Source organism: Trachurus japonicus, chromosome 21 (assembly GCF_045865225.1).
Source record: "Trachurus japonicus isolate A0001 chromosome 21, Traja_1.0".
NCBI classification, from domain to species: Eukaryota; Metazoa; Chordata; class Actinopteri; order Carangiformes; family Carangidae; genus Trachurus; species Trachurus japonicus.
Genome location: NC_140927.1, coordinates 20,404,700 through 20,418,539, shown reverse-complemented (window position 1 = coordinate 20,418,539; position 13,840 = coordinate 20,404,700).

The following is a 13,840-nucleotide window of genomic DNA, read 5'->3' as shown; positions in this document are numbered from 1 at the left end:
ATCTCGGACAAAGATTATTATTCTCCACTGTGTGGTCACCGACAAACAGAACAAGAGAAAGGCGCCTGTGCCATTACGGTAAGTGAGATTTTATTGTTTGTTTTATTTTGCACGTTAGCACCAATTAGAAGTTTGACTTGTCTGGCTTGTTAGCTTAGCTCGTAAAAACTAGCTAGCCAACAAATGAATTAGCCCCGGGTTAGCATGTGAGTAAAAGGCCTGAAGACATCGAGCTGTGTTTAAAGACGCTAATGGGAGCGTGTGTGTTTACTTTACCACATTTATTAAACACACACACACACACACACACACACACACACACACACACACACACACACACACACACACACACACACTAAACAACCAAGATGGCGACAGCTGCATCATAAATAGTCGTCCTCATAAAATAATTTGATATGCAGTCTGATCATAACGTATAAAAAACACGCAGCAACAGTTTGTGTATTTTATTCCAGTTAGCACCATAAGTGTTACAAATCCTATTCTCATGTTTGTTTGGTGCAAGCCCCAACAAAAATAATTTCTTTAATGATTTCTTCATTGTTCACACTGAAATAGCAGCCACATAATCATAATTGCAATTCATGGCTAAGTAATCACAATATGGTGCTTTTCCCATATTTTGCAGCCCTACTTGTGATCATTCATTATTTCCACCTGTTTAACTTGTGTTTTCATGCATGTTGCTGCAGATGTGAGTACAGGTTTACTGTATGGGCAGACAGCTGTGTTTTCCTACAGTATATGAATGGTAAGGGCTGTTGTTTGGTTGACCTGACCACTATATTGCAACAGTTTGCAAAGAATTAAGATGACTTTAGGCAGAGGTCATACTGTGTGATGTTTCCTCTCGCGCCCCCAGAGGTTGTTGTTGTTTTTTGTTTGAAATGTTTGGAACTTGGAGTCAATCCGTTTTAGTATCTTACATAGACCTAACCCTGATGAAGGTCTTCTGACCGAAAGCTTGGTCAATGAAAGACACTGAAACTTCCAAGTGTGCTGTGTTGACACTGGTTTGAAATGTTTGAAATGTCCTTTTCACTGCAGTGGAGTTATAATTTACTAAATGCTGCGTTACATTTAGGCGTGGGCCAGGTCTAGGGTTGTGGTACTACTGTGCATGTTCAGTGGTTGATATGACACTGGGACACTTAATGGGATGGAGTCGTTAAAGCAGAAGTAAGTGGTCCGGTCGTTTTCGCTAATGCTGCGTTCCAGGCAGGCTTTTGAAATCATAAATTACAGCTTCAAGTCACAACTTACGACTTTGTAGCGTTTCAGGCAACCCACTCGTGTTTTTCCGACCTGTTTTACCGGTGAAAGTCACTATAACGGCCACTCGTAACTTCCGACCGGTGAACTCGTACCAGATCGAACTGGTACGACTTCACGGTCGGAAAAATACGAGTTTCCTTAAACGCACCATAACAGTCCTCGTCGCTATGTCACCACATTCGCGGCGTTCCTTGGCTGCACACACAGCCCTGCATGCCGTTCTCTCTCCTCATTGGATAAAAACTGTAGGATACGATAAATGTTTTCTCTTCGGCTCAGAGCAGAGCAGAGGGACTGAGAGACCCGTGTTTCAGTCCAAACACTCTATGTAAGTGATTGCTGTCGGAAGATATAACTATTTAAGACTTATATTAACACAAATATATCACTTACTTCTGCTTTAATGTTATTATTCACACTGTGCTTCTGACCAACCTACAGGTGCATGGTAACAGTCCACGACTTGTTTCCCACAATATACCATACAGTAAATTAGGCATTTATGAAACGTTTAACTTGTTCTGTCATTAGTAAATTGTGACCCCTCTCTGTTTTGTCTGAGAGTGAAATCAGAAGCCGAGATCCACAGCGAAGATGTAATGTGTGCCTGTCAACACTCGCTTGACACTGACACACGACGCAGACACTGTGGTGTGAATGACATGTCCCCATCTAAGTGGCACAAATTGAACGCCATCAGTTTCTACGGCAGTGAGTGCACAGCTACCGGCGGTGACGGAGGACCCTCGTCACTGCACTGTTGCCTGCGGTTGTGTCACCCAGTTAGACTCAGGCCTCTTGTCCCTTGGTGCCGGTGTCGGTAACAGCTCTGCTGGTGCAACCCATCGCACCTCCGGGCCACCGTTATCTAACTCGCTGTAGTGAAGTCACTGGGTCACGGGCACCTGCAGTCAGGACCTCTTGCCTAGAAAGTCACACTTGCGTCAACGCTCCAAATGGTTCGACCTCGAGCTATTCTCATCGCCATTCGCCTCTTAGAAATCAATAGGTCTGAAAATAGCTCAGTTCAGCGTTTAATGGTGAAGAATGGACCCTGACCAGTGAGCCACCACGATGTCTGCGTTGCTGGCGTATTGAACAATAGCCCTCTGTACTGTACTGAAATCACCGAAGGTTTGTTTGTGCTGCAAAAAAAAAGTCTGACAAGGAGGTCAAAGCTGTAGAGTGTAAACAAATAAGGAGAGATGAGAAGCTTAAAAAAAGAGAGAAAGAATAAGCAGAAGAAACTGGAAACTGAATTTTTTCCTGTGCAGGCTATAGATAATAATAAAGATATAAGTGTATGGGTTAATTTAAGAGCAGCTCTTGTTGATAGTGAAATCATTAAAAAAGATTATAACTTGGAAAAGGGTATAAAAACTACTGAGTTTCTCTTTTAAGCTGAACAATGAGGTAGAGAAAGTATGTAGTCTCCTAAACTATTTTATTTTGAAAACATGTAGGCCTACATCGTTTACATTCTTTTAGCATTTTGGCCTCTGGGTTTGCAATGTTAGCAGGTTAGTTTTATGGTGTATTGAAATGCATTGACCTCATTGCATTGGTCTGTGCATGCAGCTCATTATGACCTATTTTACTGTCAGGTAAAGTTGTATAAGAGAAACATAATCTACGTAGGTGGGAGCTTGGGTGTCTTCTTTGTGTCTTCTAGTGGACAGACATGTCTCTACAGTTGTGCTAAATACCACAAAATGGGCTTGTATTAACTGGCATTGTTAACGATAACAACAACAAGGAAGCAAAAACAAAAACAGACATTAAGAATGCAGTCGACTCGGCCGTGACGTCATTTGCTGCTCCCATGACCGACTTAGCTGAATGGCACGCAGTATCAAATTCCTTTGATCACACATTTGTAATGAGTAAATTCTTTTTTGCACTTGAGTGTTGTCAATTCAAATGCAGTGAGTACTGAGTAATTTTTCTGCATGACTGCGCACGGAGTAGGTCAGACGTATCTCAGCTCTGATGGCTGCTCAGATTACTTTCTTCTTAAGAAGCTCCAGTTTGCTCTCGGGGGAGGAGTCCAGGGGATCCAGGGGTTGATTCCTGGTAGGAAATGCCTCTTTAGCCGACAGGAACACGGCACAATGGAGAACATTGTGGGGAATCACAGGGTTTTTATTGAAGGCTGTGAAGTGGGAGCAGGAGAGGAAGAGAACACGTCCTGGTTTTAGTTTTCTCATTTTGCGTCATTCCTTCGTCAAAACGTTTTAAATCACACAAAGTGTTGCCGTGTAATGAAAAGATAGCAGCTCCGTCCTGCCCCTCTCTCCTGTCTCCACCAGCTTCTATCATCCATCATTCCTCTGCACAAGAAAGAAACAGATGAAAGAAAGGTAATTTTGACAGTGGGAGACATGGTTTGGATACATATTAGGAGAGTGATTGACTGACGAGGAGGAGGGGGAAGAAAAGTCAAATGAATAGGGAGCAGAGCAGCTGTTTGCTCTGATTTCTCTTGTGCGTCACACTCGGGCCCCTCAGGAGGAGCACAGCAGTTTGAAACTAACCTTTGCACTTCATTGGGAGGGGCAAGAGGATAGAGTTTACAGTTGCGTCGGTTGCCAAAATGTGTTTATTGTTTCCCATATTTTCTTACAGTGTCCCCCTGGGGAGGGCGAACGTTGAATACTCACGTCTCTGTTTCTGCTCGAATATCAGTCAATTGTAAAACTGTTTTCATCTGCAGCACAAAGCACAACCTGTTTCTCAGTCTGGCGAGGGCCTTCCAATAACACTTAACCTTTGTACATAGAAATCCCATCATGTTGTGGTGTATAAGTATACTGCTGTGGTTTAGGCTGACTGCTGACATTTTGGTACCACGTCCTGATAAAACTCAACTTACAAAGATTTTGTTTATTATGGCCCTTTCTGCTTTGCATTGAACTTCCTTCATTTTGCACATATGTACATATTTTCATTGTGCATATTTATGTTTTCTATAATAAGACAGCTGAAACCTAGTGGATTATATCTGTGTTTTTTTTTTTTACTGCTATTAATTGAGGTAATGTGGAGAGTTTTGTTGATTGTTTGTCTAAACTCTGAGAGACACTGAAAGAGGAAATACAATGCTCCTAATTAGACCACTTACAGTTGTTGTGGTGTGTTGTGTTGTGGTTTACATTTAGTGACATTGCTAGGGAGGTGCAGGCTGTGGTGTAAACCACACCTAGTTGTACCAATGCAGAAAACATAAATATAAACTGGCTTGTCATTAGCAAAGAAGAACTTAGAAAGTGGGTTTGGCTTTACGCACATCGCCGTGGGAACTGGGCTTAATATTGTATTGTATAGTTTTAACTTTTGAACTTGACAAAGATCACGCTGTTGATCGAAACATTGTTTTTGAAACAAAGTACTGGTGTGCGGGCTCTACGTCTCTGTCTGTCATTAACAAAGAGCAATGATGGGTTGGCTGGTTGGTTGGTTGGTTTGTCAGTTCAATCAGAACTGTCTTATTTCAATAAGAATGAAATAAGACAGGTTGAGAAATGAAATGACAAGTAACTATTGCATTACTTTTAAAAAAATAAAATGCTCAAATATGTCAAATTACTTAGACTTCCCTCGGTAACCTAGCCTGACAAGCCAGACTATATCATTAAACAACAACTGGCAACGACCGGTAGACCTCGGCTCAATCCAGGGGGCGGGATGAAGGCTGTCTTTCAAACTGCCTCTGCACCAATAGGGTAGCGCTACGACCAATCAGAGCAAAGACCAGGAAAGTAATATATTTGCTGCCGCTAGGGTGCGTCTAGATTTCTAGGCTATCGCTAACCCATTTTTATCTGGAATTAACCAACTTGCTCAGTTTTCCTCCACACAGGCGGGCTCTGCGTTGCGCTGTATCACGGCGCCAACATCAGCTGTTTGGATCAGCGACCACAGTGAAGTTAGTTTTAAGTTGGATAATCGACAGACATTCACACGCCACTCCAACATTTCATGTGCACCCGTATTGCAGCTTTACAGTAAACACACGGAGAAGATGGCTACAGCGTGAACCAACATCCTGTTTAAAAAAAAAAAAAAGAAGTGGGATATTTAAACCGGACACTGTGTTTAAAGATATTGAGAAGCTATTGAGCTAAAATGCTAATATTTACATATAAAATTAAAAAATATTTAAAGTGGTGTAGCCTGTCACATGCAACCAGCGGAGTACTATGATCCCACACTGAGTTTGAGTAAATTGACCGGAAAGCTATTGAGCTAAAATGCTAATAGCCTTTTTACATAATAAATTAATAAAAATGATGGACAGATTTTGGACAGTGTTGGTCCTGTTGGATCATGTTACTCCACTGGCTGCATGAGATACACGTCTTGTTTTTACATTTTACATCTGTTCATAATTTTTTTTATATGTAAATATTAGCATTTTAGCTCAATAACTTCTAGGCCATGTGATCAATTGACTCAAAAGCTTGGGTTCATAGTACTCCACTGGCTGCATGAGATACACCTCTTGTTTTTACATTTGAAATCTCTAAATATCTTTTATTAAATTGTATATGCTAATATTTAACTCAATAGCTTCTCGGTAGCTTTAGTTTTCTCATTTTTGGTTGATTACAACTGTAAGACAGAATCCAAGTCCAAACCTTGAGGCCATGTTTAGAGACTTCTTCGCCAAAATGAATTTTTATTTCTGTCCCTGGATTTAGCCTGGAACCACATTTTATTAGGCCAGAAGACGACTCAGCCAGGTACACACACACAAACCTATACTGTCACATTCCTCCAGCTCAAACACACACACACACACTCATACACACACACACACCTGCTGCTAGACACGTCTAAGAGAAATGAAATTAATGTTTGGATACATTTTGCACTTAACTTCCTGCTAATAATGCAGCAGTGTGAGGAGGAGCGCATAGAAAAAGATCACTGGGGCAGAGAACCACAAGTGCACAAGATCACTGGCACACAGGCGCACACACACACACACACACACACACACACACACACACACACACACACACACACACACACATATCACGCACGAACCCAGTCGTGCCTCTGAGAAGAGTTTGATGCTGATGTGCAGTGAAAGGCAGAGGTGGTGCATTAGATGGAGAGTAGAGCTGCTGTGAGTCAGACTGTGCTGCCGTGTCAGCGAGTCCAGACAGACGCTGCTCTCCGGGCCGTGTGTAGGTGTCTCTCGGGGGACCGGCAGGCTTTTCTGTTACGAAACCCAGAGTTCAGGCCAGTAGCTGCTGCACCTTTTCAATACTTCATGACATGCAAGGGGCCGCCTGCCTGGTGGTAACACAGCAGAGTGCTGCGTTTGAGGGTCACCAAGTGCTTTTAAATCAGACATTATCCAGCAGTAAATTATCTCAGGACCTTGTTGATTTACCACGGGCTCACTACACAATGTGTTCACAATAATGATTGTAACCTTTGTCTTAAGCTTGTAGTTTGGTTCATTTTGTTAATTTAGCTTGTTTTCACACCTGTGCTGTTTTTTCTGTGGTTTGTTTTCTGCCTTGACGTGGTGAAAACAGTAATCATCACACCTGTACCAAAACAATCAGGCCAATGGGGTGGGCTCGGCCCAGTCCCAAACAAACTCTGGAGCAGTTTGTTGAAAGAGTGAAAGAGCTCAGAGTCGATCCACATTTATGAGCTGGACTCATAACCGTCCTAGTTTTTGAACTATTTCCATCACATCTGCACAATATGAACTAAAATATACTGTACTACTCCTTAAAACACTGAGTTTTCCGTGATGTTGGGTGAACTGGTATCAAAGCTGCAACCATGATTTATAGTGCTGATGAGAAAGTTAAAGAACAACTATGGAAGATTCTTACCTTTATTCATTTTCAATTAATAATTTATTAAGCAGCTTCAGAGTAATTGTGATCTTTAATTGACTTTGTTACAGAGAGGATGGAGGCTCTCTGCATTCCACCTGTAGCGTCTCTTGGCTGAAAACCAGCCCTGCAAGATCAGTGCCTCCGCATCCCAGCTCTCATCTCGACGGCTCCACGACACAAACATATATAACGATATATAACGTCATCCACCGCTCCACGGATTGGCTTCTCGTCGGTTTCGTTGAAAACAAACGCACATGGCCAGGTGGGGGAGGGAGAGGAGGGTTAGCAAAACAGCAATTTTATTCAGAAAGTCTCTCTGAGGTCGTGATCTTGCAATCATCACAAGTTTCACTCGTGTGACCCGAAGCGTCTATTTTACCAGCCGAAACTGATGCCAACGAACGTGACTTTAGCTCTGAAAGAGACGAGCGTACGTCATAGTTTTACGATAAATTATTTTGCGACCAAGTTCACAGAATCATCTGACATGAAAACACCTTGGGTGGTGATGAACACTGTAAAACAGGCCCAATATCAATAGATGGTGAAAGAAAGTAATCGTACATGTGATCCGGTGTTAAATTAAACTATTAGTGCTGCTGTGGTTGAGCTGGTCACCCGACCAAATAGGTTCGATCCCTGGTTGTTCATGTGTCATAGCGCCCAGAGCAAGGCACTGACCACTGAACTCGGATTCGCTCGTGATATTTTTGTGGTAGGAAAAATAAAAAATTATCAGTTTGTGGAAAAGCCAATGAGTGTATTCAGAACGTTTTCTGGTAGCAAAGAAAGATTTTCTATTAGTCTGTTTGAAAATATATCACAGGGGTTTATTATATATTCATCCCAGGTTTTGTACTTTGTAGTTATAGCATCTTGTCTTTCTTGTCATAAAATGATCAGACAGTTGATATCATTGAAAGAAACAGGCTTAAGCTGTGGTAGTTAGCGTTGCTTGATGTTTATAAAATATTCATCCTCCTCCTGCTGGTAGAGCAGGTGTGTCTCTTCCCTTTGTTGCTCCTGCTGTCAAACTGATACCATTAACTTTACTACAGACATTTGTGGTATTACTGGTGTTGTTACTGGTTCCAGTGGCTCTTAAAATATGTCCCAGCCTCGGTCTGTGTCACTTGATGCACCTTACTGTCTCTGCTGTCGGTGACCTTGCGCGCCACAGGCTTGCGTAACTGTAACAGTTTCTGTTTTCACAGACGCGCAACATGAGCTAGTAGACACATAAGTCTGGACGTATGCTATGGTGTGTGAGTGAGCTCACTCTACAGCCTGCACCGGCTTTCACACCCCCGCTATTAAACACCAGTTTCTATCAATTTGTAGCAGCTCGGTGGCAGATTGTGTGGTGTGTGTTTGATATAATGCAGCAGATTTTTGAATATGGGTGAGAGGAATTTGAGTGTGTACATTTTAGTGAATGTGTGGAGGGAGGTGATGGAGGAGATGCATATTGTTATTCTGACTCAGGAGGCTTTCCATTTTGGGAGCCCCCGTCCTCCCATCTGTTTTTTCTTACGTCAATGCCTCCAGACTGTCACTAAGTGAAAGGGTTTTCCTGCTCGATGCCTCCTGAGAGCTGCTGCCAGCCCGGCGTCATTATTGTAAGTCCTGCATTTTTACAGGCCGATGGTTTTTCAGTACAAGCTAGAGGGGAATACTTCAGTGGAAAAAGTGAATAAACTTCCTGACTAGTTGCTTAACTTCCCCATCTCCTTTGTTTGTGCCCTGGCATTTTCCAAACAGGTGTTTGTCCAAGGAAATAATAAACTAATCTGTTATTTTTTTTTCCATCAGTGAAATGGCATGATGAACAGAAGACCATGACGTTAACAGGATATGCGCTCACTTCCTTTAAACGCAGTGCTTGTTCGCAGTCATACAATAACTTGCAGCAGAGACGGAGAAGCACCAAGCGAGCAGCTTGGAAATGTGGAACAACGGCGGTCGTAAATTATCACACAGACACGCAGCCTAGTTAACAGACACACAGCCGGGAAGGATCCGAGTACGTGACACAGATCATAACGGCAGTGGACAAATGGGAAAGAGAAAAAAAAAAACACAGATTGTCTGAAGAAAAGAGGAGCAAGAGACTTTTTTTTCCCTGTCAGACAAGAATGTTAATTACCACAACAAATTCACCAGAGCCTCATGACTGCTGGGCTCCGACAAAATATCCCCTCTTGTCTCAAACAATCAGCTCCACTAATGCCAACCCTTGCCCCCTGACTCGACCCATTTCCCTGCCCTCTGTCTAGCTGTACAAACACTCATGACCCACTTAGAGAAGCTCAGACACACACACACTCTCTCTCTCTCCCCATCACACACACACACACACACGTACGCATGTGCACACACACTCTGCAATCTTGTATAACCAACAGTTCTGTCGAGTTCAGAGAAATGAAATGAAAAGCAGACTTGTTAACATCTTGCAGACTGCTGGCTGCATTGTGGAGCCGGTGTGGCTGACGTCAGTGCAGGAGGATGACTTCATGTATCCACTGCAGCCTCGGGACATGACAGACAGACGGACAGACAGAAAGGTGACACAGATAAACAAACAAGCTGAATCCAGTAAAAGCCGACGCACGGAGTCAATCATTCAGAGTGTGAGGCGGCTGCTTGCTTTGACCTAAAACCTGCAGAAAAAAAAAACTGTTTCTTTTTTTTTTAATATGCGTCTGTGTTTCTGTTTTAACCGGCAGTGGCTCATTAATGTAGTTAAGAGCCAATAAAGTGCTAAAATGCAGGATTACATCACAACTCAGCTGCAGACCTCTTCCCTTGTAAACAAACACACAGTCATGTGAGGGGATGAGCATGACTGTACAAATGCTCCCCAGCAGCGTGTGTGTGTGTTTGTGTGTGTGTGTGTGTGTGTGCTCAGCTCAGATGTATTCACATTCCTCAGGAGATTTATTAACCTATTTAGAAACTTTGTTCAAACTACAGAACTTTGTTTTAAATAAAAATAAATAAATAAAAACTAATCTATGAGGTGGGATTTGAGGGCAACATCAATATCGTAAATATTTCCACTTGGCGTAACAGTGAAGTTTGACATTGTGTGTAATGTTTTAGCAGGTAAGTTATTCACAAACTAAAAAGTAAAAGGATCATCTTAACATTTTGACCTGATGACGACGACAACGGATGACGTCTGAGGGGATCATTAGCGGTCGTTTTCATGGGGGGCCGTCGAAAACCAACATTTGTCGAGACATTTCACCCAGAAACACAAATATCGCCCTCATGTCGGACTCTTTGCGTCATGGGATCACAAAAGTAATTAACATGCACCATCTGGAAACCATGAATGTGTCTGCACTGGATTTTCACGACAGCCCACTCCAGCAGCTCTTGAGGTGAACCACTCGGGCGTCTTTGTGGTGCGGGATGAAGCCGGGGGGCTACTAGTGGGCGATAAGCTCTGGCGATACCCATGATACCCACCTGCAACATGTGGTCACATAGCAACAGAAGTAGTAGCGCTATCTCTGGTGTCACAAGTCAAGTGTAACAGGAGCTGGAGGCCCAGGAGTCAGGCTCAGTGACGCACTCAACATCTGACTTCAAGTCCTCCCAAGTTTCCACAGACACACGACTTCTGGCACTCCTGTGTCATGGTGCGACCGCGTGGTGTGACGAGGCGCTCTGACTCTCTCTGTGATCACTGTTCCTCTCTCATGCTTCACCCTTTCTGTTACGCACGTTGTCGTGTCAAAGCTTTGCAGAGAGAGATGAAACAGTGAAGTGAAAGATTGCACAAGAAGGGTTTTACTGAACAGCGGAGATAAGTCACATGACAAATAGAGACATAGATCAGGAGGACAAGAGTTGATCGATCTGGTTTCATGTTTACGTTGTGATAAGAGTGACGATGTTGAAGGAAAATATTGGTAGTATTGTAATATTTGTTGTTACTTTTACCAAATACTTTGAAAAGAGAAAACCCAACAATGTGTCATTCCAGGTGGTGTTATACTTTCTGTCAGTGGCTGTTTCTTACTGAAGACATAAATCCTTAACCCTCTTATTTGCTGCCTGTTCATGATGTGGTAGTTGCATAATAATTTTAACGTGAAAATATATCTGTGTAGGCTCTCTGTCGTCCAGGTCACGTCAGTTATGAAGGCTCATTTAGGTCTGAACAGAGGAAGCCTTTCACGAACTGAAGTCCAGTTGCGTTCAACTTTAGCACTTAATGAGTAGTAATGTGAAGAAATTACAGAGAACGAACAGTCAGATAAGCTTTTATTAATGTTGTGTAATGTGCTGTAATTTGGTAATTGGTAATATGGGTGATAATTTCCAAGAAATAACAGTCAAGGAAAGTCAGAATATTGCCCTCTTGTAGCTGTATAAATCCTGATAATTACAATAAAATACTTTAAAATATTATGGAATAAAACTGAAATACAATAAACAGGGTTGGGAGGTAATATATGGCAATTATTTAGAAAGAGGTGTAAAGCCCACAGGAATGTTTTTTTTCCGTATATGTTAACAGCTTAATATCCAGTCGTATATCAACATTATTGTCACGCAAAAAATAAACGCAGCAGCCTCTTTCCTCCACACTGGTAGGTTTAGAGTAATAACCCTAATGTATTTGTAACTTCCACAGTGTTATCCTTCAATAAACTAAGAGGAGCGTTAACCATGCCAACAGTTACTTACTTACTTATTAGATGCGTCACCGTAGCTATCCCGTAATTACCTTACCACACTGCCTGTTAAGTGTAATATGAACATACTCATAATTTATTTAACAAGTTCAACAAGTTTAGGTTTATGGTACGTTTACATAATAGTACAGTCAATGCAATGAAATGCATTTTATGTATAATGGAAATAGAATAAACAATTTAAAAGACTATTTAATAATTATTATTAATATTAGAAGTTTTTATGTTTGTTTGTAGAGTAACACGATAAATCAAACTGAGTCATTAGCTCCTCATTACTTCATGAACCCCCCAAACGACCAATCAGCAGGCTCCAAACAAACAAAACATTAAGACAAACTGAAAACACAATGCTCTGTTGCCAGTGTGGAGGCAAGCAGTCAGAAAGGTGAACAGGCTGATGGACACATAAAGTTAAGCCTTTTTAAAAAGTTATGTAATTTCGTAGAAAATGCTGGACACTGGAGTAAATAGGACATTTGTCAGGAACAACTTCCCTGCACGGACGAAATCACAAGGAATCTCATTATTGTCTGGAATTTGGGGGGAAATGTATAATATTTAATTTAGTTTGCACTACGGAGAACTTACTGTAATACCTGCGTCACAGCTGCAGTTGGCAGCTCGCTCGCGCATCAGTTGTTTTTACTAGTTAAAGCAGAAGTAAGCAGAATGTTTGTGTTAATATAAGTCTTAAATAGTTATATCTTCCGACAGCAATCACTTATAGAGTGTTTGGTCTGAAACACGGGTCTGTCAGTCACTCTGCTCTGCTGTAAGCCGAGGAGAAAACTTTCCTTGTATCCTACAACCTTTATCCAATGAGGAGAGAGAACGGCATAAAGGGGCGGTCCTCTCTGTGTGTGCAACCAAGGGATGCGCGTGAATGTGGTGACGTAGGGACGAGGGCGGGGACTGCTAACTCCATCTGCTGACAGAAAGTTAGCCAAAAAGGCCGGATCGCCTACTTCTGCTTTAAAACCTGGGCAAGAAAATCACAAGATTATCACCAGATTCACTCCCTCACAAAAGTGGCTGGGTTTTGTTTTGTTTGTTTATTTGGATCTCTTTTCTTCCAAGAGTCCATAGCATTAAAAACATTACAGAATACACTACAATCGTAATAAAGGAGAAACACAAATACACAAACACAATACAAGATAGAACAGACACAAACCAAAACATACATACAACGCATGAATGGCATTAACTCTTTCGCGACCATTGACAAGTAAATTTGTCACAGCATGCCGAACGTTCAGGACAAGTTAGCTTGTCAAAACCTTTTTTTTTTTTTTTTTTTTACAGATTACGATAATAGACACTCTCAGGTACCCTGTGTATGAATATGGTAGTCCTCTGATATGTAAAACTGTTTTAAACTACAATCAAAACAATGTTTTTTATAAACTGTGTGATCTTGGTTTTGTCTGAGTAATCAGTCTCCTTGAATGCTGCTCTGGGGACAGCGTGCAGCGCTGTGCAGCTGTCGGCTACACCGTGTTGCAAACTTGGCGACTTTCTCGCTAAATCTGGCGACTTTCCAAACCCTCTTGGCGACTTTTTTTTGTCAAAAGTGACTAGCGACAAATCTAGCGACTTTTTCCGGTGCTGTTACAAACGTTTCTGGTTTGGAGATTCGGACCTGGAAGCACGTTATCACTTCTGTTTTCACCATGCAGCGGGTGCTGTGAGCCGCCGCCCCCGCCCCAAAGCACTCAGCGGCGGCCAGTCACACAGGGCCAGAGACCTGCACCGCTGCACCGCTGCTCTCCAGGCTGCCACACCCCCAGATTTGCCTACAAAAATACTTATTTAGCCGTAAAAAGGATTTGGGAGACATGCCACACTGCAGAGTACCGGTAAAATGAGCCGATTGCCACTTGACACAAAAGTGCACTTTTCTCTGAAACTAGAGCAGGAGCTCTGTTTTTGGAGAAACCCAGCTCTCTTCTTCTCCTTCGT